The sequence below is a fragment of the Garra rufa genome, chromosome 22, assembly GCF_049309525.1.
Source record: "Garra rufa chromosome 22, GarRuf1.0, whole genome shotgun sequence".
In the NCBI taxonomy this organism is placed as follows: Eukaryota; Metazoa; Chordata; class Actinopteri; order Cypriniformes; family Cyprinidae; genus Garra; species Garra rufa.
The window spans coordinates 7,947,332-7,960,695 of record NC_133382.1 but is presented as its reverse complement, the minus strand read 5'-3'; the positions used below and the strand labels follow the sequence as shown (position 1 = coordinate 7,960,695).

Genomic DNA, 13,364 nt, shown 5'->3' with positions numbered 1-13,364 from the left:
AATACATCCTTGCTGAATAAAAATATTAATTTCTTTCAAAAAAAAAAGAAGCACCAAAGTTTGAACAATAATGTATATTATTAGAATTTTTTTTTAAATAAATGCTGTTCATTTTAACTTTTTATTCATCAAATAAACCTGAAAAAAGTATCACAGGTTCCAAAAAAATATTAAGCAACACAACTCTTTCCAGCACTGATAATAAATCAGCATATTAGAATCATTTCTGAAAGTTAATGTGACACTAAATACTGAAGTAATGATGCTGAAAAACTCAGAAATAAATAAATGTTTAATGTATACTAAAATAGAAGAACATTGTTTTATATCATAATAATATTTTAACAAAAAAAATCTGTATTTTTAATCAAAAATGCAGGCTTGATGAGAATTAATAACTTTAAAATTCATAAAAAAATCTTACTGACAAAAAATGGCAGTGTATATACATCGATTCAAGATATCTGTGGGTGATATGGCAAAAAAAAATTCTCAGGAACAATTACAATTCACAGTCTTTTCACAAGGGTTTGGCTAATTATCAGCCAGGCCAATTATCGGTGGCGATATTAAGGATTTTTATGGTTATCGGTATATATATATATATATATAATATATATACACACACAAGTTCAAAATATTGGTTATCGGTCTACTTATCTGTAATAATCGTATCTCGGTAACTTGTTTGTAAGATACTGAGCAATAAAAACTAGTAGGCCCTACAAATTATATAAGCAAAACTACAAAAATTATTTGGTCAAAATCAATAAGTGATTTTTCTTTTTCCGTTGTCATTTGATTACTATTTATGACTGCTGTCACTTTAAGACCCAATTCACAAATGTAATATACTCACACCATCGTAGTTTCTCACAACTATTTTCATTTATCTAAGACATAACTGAGTGTGAACAGCTGCCATGTTGGAAATTCTGACATTTTATATATATTTGATATTTGGGGCATTTGAGGCGTCATGTTATTGTGCTTTTAATATAAACCACCTTACACTCTTTACTTTCTCATTTGTCTATTGCACGTTAGTAATTTAAAAAAGTCCTGCCAACTGAAAAATGCATTGATATATTTACACACTGACATTAATTTGGTCACGATCTCTACAATTCACTTGAAAAGCAGATCAATCACAAAACAAAAATCGTTAGATTCCCCCCCCCCCCCCCCCCGTTTATTAAAAAAAAATAATCAAGAAATGTTTGAAAGCCCATGAGCGAAACTACAGGGTTCCTCCGAAAGAACTGAAATTTCACAAATCTTTTTTTCTTGAAATCCCAGACACCTCCATTCAACACCACAGCGTGTGAGATTACTCACAGCAAAGTGTCAACTGCTGAAATAATCAGAGAGAATCCCCCATACCTGGGTTTGTGAATGCAATCAATACCTCACCACGTCAATGGACGAATTCCTTCATATGCAGTGCATCTTAGCTCTACATGATGAGTCATTTTCATTGACAACTCCACTGTTTATTGGACAATGCTTGTCAGATGGCCTTGCAAGTGCCGCAGCATTCCAAGTTTCCTTTCACAAATCTATTTTTTAATCATGCACTGGGTAAATTTGATTATTCAATCACAGCACAAGCAGATCCGCTTGTGGAAATATTGGATTCTTTTTTTCTCCTTTGATTAGAAATGGCAGTGTGGCAGAGATGATGGCAAGAACGGACCATCTGTGCAAGAGTGCATGAGTACTAGAGCCTGAGGAAGACATGGGGAGGACAGATGACTGCTCAGATACACTGCGTTACTACCACTCACACACTCCTGCTGGGCACTAATGTCCCATGGGCAGATGATAAGACCTCAAGATCTGTGGATCTGCCTGGACTAATGAAATTAACAATCGGCACAGTTTCTGATTTGTCATCCACGTGGGCACCGGTGCTACAAACTATGGTGTTTTGTATAAGTAACTGACCTCTTACTAAATATAACTCACCAATTCTTAAGATATGAGACTAAACAAATACTGCAATACTGAAAAAGCAACATTTGTTATTTAGTAAGAAATCTGTAGGTTGATTCTACCAAAAAGTTTGAAAATTGAGGCACTTATATGCACCATCAGTCAAGTCAAAAGTTTTTGAACTGCAAGATTTTTAATGTTTTTTAAAGAAGTCTCATCTGCTCTCCAGGCTTGCATTTATTTGATCCTTTAAATTTAAAAAAAAAACTGTTTTCTATTTGAATGTATTTTAAAATGTAATTTATTCCTGTGATCAAAGCTAAATTTTCAGCATCATTACTGCAGTCTTTAGTGTCACATGATCCTTCAGAAATCATTTTGAATATGCTGATGTGCTGTTCAATAAACATTTTAATTATTATTATCAATATTCAAAACAGTTGAATAATTTTTTTAAGTATAAAGATCCAAATATCAACATTTATCTGCAATTGTATATTATAATTATTTATAATTACATGTATCTGCTTTTGTAACATTATATAATATAGCATTCAAACACTGTAAAAACAATTTGTTGAATCAACTTAAAATAATTTGTTACCTGGTGGCCTTATAAGTTAAGTCAACTCAAAAATGTTTAGTCAACTTAAAATGTTAAGTTGTACAAAGTGATATTTGAATTGATTCAACTTAAATTTTAAGGCAGCAGGGTAACAAATTATTTTAAGTTTACTCAACAATTTGTGCTTTTTTTGTTTTTTACAGTGAAAGCTTGGAGTCAGTATAATTGTTTGTTTGTTTTTTGAAAGAAATTAATACATTCAATGATCAATGATGATAAAGACATTTATAATGTTACAAAATATTTCTATTTCAGATCAATGCTGTTCTTCTGAACTTTCTATTCACCAAAGAAAAAAAAATTACTCAGCTGTTTTCAACATAATCATAATAATAATAATGCATGTTTTTGAGCAGCAAATCAGAATATTAGAATTATTTTTGAAGGATCATGTGACTGGAGTAATGATGCTAATAATTCAGCTTTGAAATAACAGGAATAAATTATATTTCAAATATAATAATATTCAAATTGAAAAACATTTTTTTTAAAGTACAAATATTTTAACATTTTACTGTTTTTGCTGTACTTTAAATCAAATAAATGCTGGCTTGGTGAGCAGTAGATATTTCTTTAAAAAAAAAACGAAAGGTTCAAAAACCTTTGCCTATTTTTTATAATTGCACAAAAATTACTTTTTGTCTTTACTTATTAAAGCATTTTTTTTTAAAAGCATTCAAGTGTTCAAAACTATTACAGTTTTTTATAATTAAAGGTAATTTTTTTCACAACCTCAATATCAACTCAAAATGTGACGCTTTTATCTGATTGGAAACACATTGATTGGAAAAACACACATTTTGTAAGAAACATTGAATGGATTATTTCAAAATAATTGAAATAATTTATTTCACTGTTTTGTTCCAGTACTCAAGACCCAGTGAACTAGTGATCTGGAAAAAGACCAAATGCACCTCATGTGTATCGTGTTTGACTGTGGTCAGCTGATAAGACTCTTGAGTCATCACGGCTAATAACTGTCCAAATCAAAATCATAATGGCAGAAGCGGATATGCGTGATCATTTGTATGCATGTGAATTCCAGGGGGAACATGAGATTGAAACTAATAGAACACTTATAGGATTATAAACTCATTTCATGTGCTGTTTTCTTATCCCCGGATCGTGCAATTGTCTAGAGAAATATGGCCTCGATTGTTCCTTCTGTCTGACGCTGAAAGGGGGATTAACAACAAATCATTTTACTTTTCATACTTGATGAAGGCATTACATTGAGACAATCTATTATTCACACACACAGACACGGGCAGCCATCGACCAAGAATAATGAGAGGTGTAAATAAGACAAGGGGACGGGGGAACAGAAGACAGGTAAGACCTGATCACTCAAAAGTGGCGCAGGTGGAAAGGTCTGTAAAAACTGGGTATAATGTACCATGTTAATATAAATTGATTTTCTATATTGATTTTTCAAATTGTATTTTACCAATGTGCATTGTGCTTTGTTTTAGGGTTAAAGGTCAGTAAATGTAATGAATGACGTCTTAAAGGGATACTTCACCCAGTGTGAAAAATCTTTCAGTAGTAACTCACCCTCATGTCATACCAAACCTGTAAGACCTTTGTTTATCTTCAGAACACAAATTAAGATATTTTCTGAAAGCTTTCTGACCCTGCATAGACAGCAACGCAACTGACACATTCAAGGCCCTAAAAGGTAGGAAGGACATCGATAAAATAGTCCATGTGAAACCAGTTGTTTAACCATAATGTTATGAAGCTACAAGAATACTTGTTGTGTGCATTTCCTACATATCAGGCTCCACTGTGCGTTAATGAGAGTGAACTGAGACTGACACGGAAGAAAAGAAATTGAATAAAGTTGTTTTTTGTTTTCTTTGGAGCGACTGATATCACATGGACTATTTTAATGGTGTCCTTACTACTTTCCTGGGCCATGGTAGTTGCGTTGCTGTCTATGCAGGGTCAGAAAGCTCTTAGATTTCATCAAAAATATATTGATTTGTGTTCCGGAGAAGAACGAATGTCTTAGGGGTTTGGAACGACACGAGGTTCCTATCAGAGTTGTAAGTTGCAAGAAATCACAGGGTATGTTTTGACTCGTTAATGCTACCAAAACTTTTTTTTTTAACTATATACTTCGTAAACTTCATAAACTGGATTGCTTCATGGGCCGAGCCCAAACAACAAGCCCAAAGATGCTTAATAACCCCTACTTATAAAAAGTGGACATGGCAACCCTTTGAGAGTCCACTCAACAAATTAGCCTTCTAAAACACAGGGGACTCTGTTGAAGGTGGTTTAGTTCAAATCACTGAACATATCAAGACTTTGGTCGCTGTAAAAATTATATGGTTAAAAATAATGGATACCAAATGTGCGAGACGCCAGATCACTGCTAAGGTTATCATGGTGTCAATCATCGCAGTTTCGAGAGTGAGTTCTGTTCCATACACAAACATGAAAAATGAAAATTTGTGGATTCATTCTCGTATTTAAAGGGATAGTTCACCCAAATATGAAAATTCTGTCATGAATTACTCACCCACATGTTGTTCCAAAACCATAAGACCTTTGTTCATCTTTGGAACACAAATTAAGATATTTTTGATGAAATCCGAGAGCTCTCTGACTTTGACACGCATGCGTTTTGAGTCGTAGTACTCTTCATAATGGTGGAGGACTGCACACAAAAAGTATTCTCGTAGCGTCATAAAGTTACGGTTGAACCACTGATGTCACATGGACTATTTTAACGATGTCCTTACTAGGTTTCTCTGCCTTCACAAGTGGTAGCACCCTTGCTGTCTATGGAGGGTCAGTTCTCGGATTTCATCAAAAATACAGTTGAGGTTAAAAGTTTACATACACCTTTCAGAATTTCCAAAATGTTCATTGCATCACACAAAATGCATGTTATTGTTTATTTAGTACTGACCTGAAAAAGATATTTCGCATAAAAGATGTTTACATACAGTCCACGAGAGAAAATAATAGCTGAATTTATAAAAATTACCCAGTTCAAAAGTTTACATCCCCTTGATACTTGATACTTAATACTGTGTTCTTACCTGAATGATCCACAGCTGTTTTTTTTTTTTTGTTTGTTTGTTTGTTTAGTGATAGTTGTTCATGAGTCCCTTGTTTGTCCTGAACAGTTAAACTGCCTGCTGTTCTTCAGAAAAATCTTTCAGGTCCCACAAATTCTTTGGTTTTCCAGCATTTTTGTGTATTTGAACCCTTTCCAACAATGACTGTATGATTTTGAGATCCATCTTTTCATACTGAGGACAACAGAAGGACTCATATGCAACCATTACAGAAGGTTCAAACGCTCACTGATGCTCCAGATGGAACAACCATGCATTAAAGGCCAGGGGGGTGGAGGGTGAAAACTTTTGAACAGAATGGAATTGTGTACATTTTTTTTATTTTGACTAAATGTTATAATTGTTTCATTTAGCACTACTCTTCAGAGGCTACAGAAGATAGTTAAATGTTTTCCAGAAGACAAAATAAGTTACATTTACCCTGCTCTTCAAATTCAAAAAGTTTTCGGGTCAGTACTAAATAAACAATAACATGCATTTTGAGTTCTGAAGATGAGCGAAGGTCTTGCAGGTTTGGAATGACATGAGGAATTTTTATTTGACAGATTTGACAGAATTTTCATTTTTGAGTGAACTATCCCTTTAAATGCGGGTGTCACTCCTAAACGTGACCTTTAGGAGTTAAAAACCAACAAAAGTTAATTTCATCTTTGTACTTGTTTTAGAACGTGGGACTTACTTTACTGGAAATTGGGGATTGTGATTGTCAGTTCTGATTTCATGTTGACATGAAAGCTTTAGCTCAAAATTTACCTACCCTGTTCTCCACGTCCCACGCAATACCATATCAGACTGTTTGTATCATGGCATATTTTGAATAGCAAATCGCTAATCCATAAATCATTTACAAGTAGCTCACTTAGCAGATCACAATCAGGCCACAATCACAAGAATAAAGGCCGCTGACACTGTATCTTATAGAGTGACAGTGTTCTCATGCAAGAGTGCAATTCCTTCTTGTTTGCCTAATTTTAGCTCTACAGTTCCCAAAGGCTCATTTACCAGAAAAAGCCTATGTGGACCGAAGCCTAACAGTGCTGGCCGAAATCAAAATGATGCTTTTGAAATTAAAAGGGGCAGAATAAAAACAGAAACCATGCTCATTAGCCCCTGTTTCCCCATGTTCATTAAAACAAACCAAATGGCCAACACCAGAATTTCTCTTTGAGCTCAGGAGACGGACAGATTTCAAAGTCTTGAGAGATGGACAACAGTATTGCTCTGAAGGGGTTACCATAGCAAAAAGCGCAGAAAATGCCACCTCGCATCAGGAGCCTCAATTTAATCAGAGTCTTTGATATTTGAGGCATCATTATGGTGTCCTGGCAGGCCGCTCGGTGGAATGCCGAAGTGATTTTGAAGCCAGATGGAGCACGGCTTTGTTGAGCCATGCTGAATAACTTCAGAAAGCCTGGCAGATAGTGTAGATTGGCACACTTGCAGTATGTGTTGCCATCTCCTACCTAACAGTCCTTCCCTCTCAGCACGCTTTTACAGCTCTTCTTAACCCACTCTCCACTCTTTTGTTTAACAAAGATTCATGTCTGCCCAGACACAGAGAACAACACTGAGCCGTTTCCATAAAAGGAGAAAATATGCTCTTTTGGTGGGAAGCAAGATGGATACATTCCGCAAAACTTCACCGGGGCCCCAGAGTGGGAGAGAACAATGTGAAGACACTCTCTGGACCCGACTCATGTTTGTTCGTCGCGTCTCTAACAAACACTAAAACAAATGTCAGGTGTTACAGCATTTGTTTTTAAAGGTCAGTGTTGTGCATCAGTGCAATTAAGGACAAAAGAAGTGCAATTGTAGCCTCTATATAACTGCTGTGCTTTAAAGTATTCCATGGGGTGAATTGTTCTTGCAATAGATGTAAAATTGCTTACACTATTTCTGTTTTGGGGCAATTAGAATAGATTGCAACCAATCCCCAGTTTCCAAAAAAAAAAAAAAGTCTGTGCATAATATTTTGTGCAAGCAAATTTAGTCAGCTTTTAGTGCACGACCTGGGACTGCAGCTGAAAGGCTGTTCCACCACTGAAAAAAAAACTTTGACTTTTTTCTCAGAATTGCATGATACAAACTCAGAATTTCTCAGAATTGTGAGATATAAAGTCACAATTGCGAGTTATAAAGTCACAATTGCGAGATATAAACTCTTCTGAGAAATGATGGCAGAATTATGACATAAACTCACAATTGCAAATTATTAAGTCAGAATCGTGAGATTTAAACTTTCAGTTCTGTAAACATACCAGTCTTTTTTCTCCTCAGAACTGGAATTTAAAAGTCCACACAATTGCACGTTTATATCTTACAATTCTGACAAAAAAGAATTGTGAGATACATAGTTGCAATTGCACAAAAAAAGTCAGAATTGCGAGTTCATATCGCAATTCTGACTTTATATCTTGCAATAAAATTTATATCCTGTAATTCTGACTTTATATCTAGCAATTCTGACTTTATTTATTGCAGTTGAGTTTATATACCGTAATTCTGACTTTAGCAATTCTGACTTTATTTCTTACAATTGAGTTTATATCCCATAATTCTGACTTTATATCTAGCAATTCTGACTTTATTTCTAGCAATTGAGTTGATATCCCGTAATTCTGACTTTATATCTAGCAATTCTGACTTTATTTCTCACAATTGAGTTTATATCCCGTAATTCTGACTTTATATCTAGCAATTTTGACTTTATTTCTCGCAATTGAGCTTATATCCCGTAATTCTGACTTTATATCCTATAATTCTGACTTTATTTCTCGCAATTGAGTTTATAACCCGTAATTCTAACTTTATATCTAGCAATTCTGACTTTATTTCTCACAATTAAGTTTATATCCAGTAATTCTGACTTTATATCTAGCAATTCTGACTTTATTTCTCGCAATTGAGTGTATAACCCAGTGGTTCTCAAACTTTTTTGCTTGCGCCCCCCTTTAAACCTTTAAAAGGTCTGGCGCCCCCTCCCGAAAGTACCTATCCCACCTAAGACTAATAAATGATTTTACTAAACATAATGAAAAATGTATGCTTAGTTAAAAAAAAAAAAAAAAAAAGCTACAGGACAAAAACACATGCAACACTTCAAACATTAAAAAATAGCACAGGGAGAATAACTGTTATTATTATAATTCTCTCTGTTATTTCTTTATTTGTTTATTTTGGGGGGGTTTCATGCCGTCCTAAGGCATAGCAGGGCTTGAAATTAACTTTTTTACTTGGTAGCACTGGTACTCCCAACTTCAAAAAGTTAGGAGCACCAAAAAAAAATATAGGAGCACCCAATTTATTTTTAGTAATGTGCCGATCTTGATTCTTCATGGCTGATTCTGATTGCAGATGTTTTTCAAGCAAATGGGCTAATTCTGAGAGCCTTTTTTATATATTTATTTTACGCCTTAAACAAGGGACAGGAATGAATGAAAACATGAGTACATGAACAAGATGTTTATTTTCTCTATTGTAAGTACAGCCGTTTAAATTACAGGCAGCCACTGCATTTTTAAAGAATTTACAGTATAAATAACAAAAAATAAACGACACAGTTCTTTCTTAGTCGTGTAGGCAATAAATGCAGCCATAATCAAAGTAGGCTACTGTTTCAATATTCAAAGTGCAAATAGAGACCGAATTTTCCCATCATGATACAAAGCTATAGAAAACTACACAACTGATTATAGCCCACATACTAATGACAGCCTAGATATTTTATGTAGCCTAATTTGCGCGCATTGGGGAGTCGATCTCTAAACGTGGGGTATTAAAATTGCTTTTGAATGCGTGTGCGCGTTTTACTTTTGGTTTCATTTTAACGAACGCGCGAATCAGCGGCGTTGTGCATGCATTCTACAATACAAGACATTAATTTTACAAAACCATTTGAAAGTGGGAGGACACAAACAGGATTTTTAAAAAGCCCCAAGTGGAAATTATGCCCCTGCGTTGAGTGGAACTCTGCCGCTGAGTTATCATTTGTGAATGTATGCTGTTGTACAGTATACCAAGACTGAGGCGCCAGAATGCCGCAGTTCAGCGGAGGGCAGTGTCAGTGACATCTCTGCTGGACGCGACAAAGCGACAGTTGCAAATCATTTTAACTTTGAAGCCGAGAGCAATTATACCTCGTCAAAATTTCTGATTCTCATAAAAATTTCTGATTCTGATATAAAAATTGAGTTTATATCCTATAATTCTGACTTTATATCTAGCAATTCTGACTTTATTTCTCGCAATTGAGTTTATATCCTGTAATTCTGACTTTATATCTAGCAAATCTGACTTTATTTCTCACATTTGAGTTTATGTCCCATAATTCTGACTTTATATCTAGCAATTCTGACTTTATTTGTCACAATTGACTTGAGTTTATATCCTATAATTCTGACTTTATATCTAGCAGTTCTGACTTTATTTCTCGCAATTGAGTTTATATCCTGTAATTCTGACTTTATATCTATCTAGCAATTCTGACTTTATTTCTCACAATTGAGTTTATATCCCGTAATTCTGACTTTATATCTAGCAAATCTGACTTTATTTCTCACAATTGAGTTTATATCCCATAATTCTGACTTTATATCTAGCAATTCTGACTTTATTTCTCGCAATTGAGTTGATATCCTGTAATTCTGATTTTATATGTGGCAATTCTTTTTATTTATTTATTTTTAATTATATTAATTTATTTTATAAATATAATTTCAGTCACATCACATGATGTACTATCTTTAAACAAAATTTGGCTTAAAAAAACTAAAACGACCAAAAAACTATGAATACATACATATGAATATCAAACCCATGTTTACAAACTCAAAAAAAAACACTAGTAAATTACCAAAAAAGCAAGTAACACATTGAATTAAATCTGACATTTTGATGTAGAATGACTAAAACAATATTTTCTTGTAAAATGCACTATCTAATAATTTATTAATCTCTAAGTAATTTATACAGCCTACCACTACTTACTACTGTAAACCTACAAGATTGCACTGTCTGGTTGGTTTTGGAGAGAAATCCAGGCTTACGTGATTTGTTTGCATGTGTTAACTTCACATCCGTAAACACAGAAAAGAAGGTCTGGCTGTGGTTGTAGCTGCTATAAATCAAAACAGTGACTACATGATCAACTTCACATTTTTCTTTTTAGCAGCATGATAAATTATTGTGAATAAATGACATAAAAAAGAAAGCAAACACTGTTCCGTTTATAATTACTGGAGCTGTCAATTCAGTTCCTTGAATGAGTTGTGCACTATTGCAAAAACTCTCATTACAATTAAAGATACAGATTACACTGCACAATGAAATTCATATTTATATAATACCTACTGGATATAAAAAAGCATTTGCAAGAATGAAGAATTCAATCAGTAAATTTAGGCATTTTGCCTAGTCCTGAGTGGATTTCTTCTGTGACAGTGGCTTTATTTAGACCTTTGATTTAAAAAACTACTACGCAAGTAACATCCAATTTTAAGTTTTAACTTACCCGTTAAAATAGACTCAACTTTGGTTTATAAATTGAAGAGATTCAATTTTAAATAAAATAACAGCTGGGGATCACAAGGTTTCACTCTATACATCCAGCCTTCCATTAATAAAGTAATACATGTCAATTAAAAAAATATGAGCATGAATCATCAAATGGTTTCATGCATAGTTATTGTTCAAGTGAAATAAGTCTTGCGTGTACCATCAGCATTTATGAATGCCAGCACAAAAGAATGTGACGTCTTCACAAGGATAGTAGGCATCTGGCTCTTGACCAAAATCCACTCAGCAACAAGAGTAAATATTCACCAGACATAAACACAGGGAGAACTGAAATGCTCACAAACTGTGAAAGAACAGACACTGAGAGTAGATGGAGATGAGTTGCACAAGAAAATGATGGCATTGCTGGTGGATGAGGGGGGCTTTTGGATAATACCGCTCTAGAGATCCAGCTGAGGAGAAGATGAAAAGATTCTCGACGGTGCTAAGAATCAACTCCGCTTTCCAGTTGTGTGCATTTCATTAGAGATCATCATGCCGTTTCACTGAACACATTATATATAGCTTTCACTTTCAAATGCTTAAAATTGTATGTACACCTTTTTGGCTGATATCTGAGACTGAAAGATTTTCTTAAAGCAATTGTGAAAGGACTATTAGACAATATATATGTTAATCATATACTGCCTTATATAAACTTACATTCTTCAGTGGGATTGGGATCTTTATTGTTTTGATAGCAGAACTAGTGCTGATATGACCAAAACCTGATGTTCTCCAGCATGATTTGAGATTTAACGCTTCAATGGAAACAATAACGTCTGACTGTCTGTACATAGAGTTCACACGGTCAGTGTCACAAATGTGCTTTTTGATCAAAATGTTGCAAATCAAATATTTAATCTTCATTTTAAGTTTTTTTCCTTTACATTTTTTCTAAAACTTACTGCTCTTTTATAGGTTTTGGTTCCCAGATTTTGAATGTGGTCCCAGACTTTACGACCCCACTGTATATCCTTTAATATTTATTAAATATTTTCATTTGGCACATTATACTATTCTAAACTAAATTACATACATATGTCTTTTGGACTTTAACAACTTTTACTTTACCGTAATTTATTTATAGACTATGCTATGCTATATTACTACTCAGTTCTTGTTAGGCTTGCTCTACACAAGCACAATAAAGCTGAACAAGTTTAAATAATTTTCTAGAATGTTTTCTTGTAATTTCTCAAATCTCTATTTAGTTTTCATTCATTTTATTTCAGTTTTAGTTATTTTAATATACCAAGAAAATTGAACTTTGCAATTGTTAAAATAAAATATTTTCAAGTTTATGTTTTTATATATTTATATTTATATTTATTTACAATTAATATATAAAAACACACTTGAAAATATTTTATTTTAGCAATTGCAAAGTTTATAGATTTTTTTATCTTATATTTATCTTCTATATTTTATAACTTAAAAGCTTTCATCTGCAACCTTAAATTTTTAAGTATAATCAACTTGGTTGTACAAGTCATTTCAACAACTTATATTAAACTGACTTAAATCAAGTTGAATCTCTTATAAACCTGGACCACAAAACATATGCCAAACATCATTAGGATATTAAATAAAGATATTTTGTAATTTTCCTACCGTAATATATGAAAGAAAGAACTTCATTTGGACAACTTAAATGGCGATTTTCTCAATATGTTGATTTTTTGGCACCTTCAGAATCCAGATTTTCAAATATTTGTCATATCCTAACAAACCATACATCAATGGAAAGCTTATTTATTCAGCTTTCAGATGATGCATAAATCTAAATGTCAAAAAAAATTACCATTATGACTGGTTTTGTAGTCCAGGGTCATATATATATATATATATATATATATATATATATATATATATATATATATATATATATATATATATATATATATATATATATATATATATATATATATATATATATATATATATATATATATATATATATATATATATATATATATATATATATATATATATATATATATATATATATATATATATATATATATATATATATATATATATATATATATATATATATATATATATATATATATATATATATATATATATATATATATATATATATATATATATATATATATATATATATATATATATATATATATATATATATATAT

The 13,364-nt window shown here is 32.7% G+C and overlaps 1 protein-coding gene across 1 annotated transcript in view; it reads right to left on the bottom strand.

Annotated features, from left to right (window-relative positions):
* The window catches only part of LOC141298250 (cGMP-dependent protein kinase 1-like), a 269,682-nt gene that overhangs the window by 254,462 nt on the left and 1,856 nt on the right, over positions 1-13,364 (bottom strand). The window lies entirely within an intron of this gene.